The sequence below is a fragment of the Antedon bifida genome, chromosome 2 (assembly GCF_963402885.1).
Source record: "Antedon bifida chromosome 2, ecAntBifi1.1, whole genome shotgun sequence".
NCBI lineage: Eukaryota > Metazoa > Echinodermata > Crinoidea > Comatulida > Antedonidae > Antedon > Antedon bifida.
The window spans coordinates 7024973-7026823 of NC_136227.1; positions in this window are offsets into that span (position 1 = coordinate 7024973).

A 1851-nucleotide genomic window follows, 5' to 3' on the forward strand; every position below is an offset into this window, starting at 1 on the left:
CTAATAAATAATAAATAAATAATTATGCGGGTTCTGGTTTGGTACAGTATATAAATGTAGTACAGGAACTGACCGAGCGGTTAAGAAATGGGCGCCGTTTACCGTACCTAAAAAGCCAAAAATATCTGCAAGGGTTCGAGGCCGACTCGCTCCTAGTTCTAGTGGTGGAACAAGTCTTCTCGGATAAGGATTATAAAATGAATGCACACATTTATAACTGGTGTGCACTTTAAAGAACCCAGTTTATCATTTTAGACGAAGGGGGTGAACTGGTTCGCAAAATAGCCCCCCTGAATCAAGGGGATTACAACATAGGCCTAGAGTTTAGGGTTACTATTGGTACCGTAAATCTTCTAATAGTAACCCACACTACAATAGTAACCCCCCCTTCCCTTCCAATAATAAACCACCTTATAAGTCAATCTATAATAATAACCCACTACTCTAATAGTAACACATGGGGGATACTATTAGAGTCACAAAAACTTATGATGCAGCCGTATTTTGAAAATAAGGAGATAATGCATGTTGATCTCGGGAGTGGGGGAGGATTGAGTTCAACCAAATGTGTTTATTCCTACTGTTTTATTATCTTGCTATGAGTTGCTGACCGGAAAAGTTGGAGGTGGGTTACTATTTTCAGGTGCTCAATTTAAGATTAGTAATAGTAACCCACTACTCTAATAGTAACCCACTACTCTAATAATAACCACCCTTCTAATAGTAACCCACCCTAAAAAACAATCAAATAATAATAACCCAGGGTTTCAATTAGAAGATTTACGGTAATCCTTAGCCACATATGCCTAAAGACATTACTAATCTTAAGCTCTGTCTCTACACTATCAAACTTTATGTGACAATAATGCGATGTGCCCCCATATATGGACATATCACTACCATATTTAAGCATATCATTACCATATTTGGCCACATGACACATTTTGTGTCACTAGTTTGATAGTGTAGACAGAGCTTTACTCATGGCTTTAAAGCTTGGTTCCCACTAGAACGTAACGCAAGGACGTAAACGCAACGCAAGCGTTTTAACCAATGACAAGCGAAGTTATAGACAGTTAGCAACCACAAGCGAATAAGCCATCGCTTGTGATTGGTCAATTCACTTGCGTTGCGTTACGTCCTTGCGTTGCGTCGCTAGTGGGAACCACGCTTTACTCGTCCTTCTATAATATAATAACTAGATAAAATAAATAAATAAAAATATAATTGCCTTAGGTTTGAATACTGTAAAAAGAACATATATAGGAGACCGGCAATATAACACAATAAGGCATACCAGCAATTTAAAACAATCCTCCATATTTTCTCACTACTATACCAAGTTAATGAGATCATGGAAACTATTGGGGAAGAAAATAAACGTTAATAGCCACGGAATATAGCGATATTAATATTAACTGTCAAATGACGATTCAATGATGTCAGTGTGAACAAAATAATGCTTCCTATTATAATAAATATTAAAATGTGGGGGTTTACCATTCATACAGAGTTACAATAGATTCAATATAGGAATATTTTTTACACAAAATGTCATTACATTTTCAATTTTTTTGCTCACGATACTTAAAGTTTAACGTGCGCGCGTGTCATTATTTTCGCAATTCAAGTTCACGAAAATGTATTAGAGGGTACTAAATAAACCTCCATTAACGCGAATTTGTCTCACTTAACGCAAGTGCGCTTAGGCCTATACAGTTTATTAAAAAGAAAGATAACTCGAATGAGTCTCACAAAATCGCTTTGTTTTGTAAATGTACTACCAAATATAATTCATAGTTAGAATATACCTGCATATTCGTCAAAATATACGCATAAAAAATGCAAGAA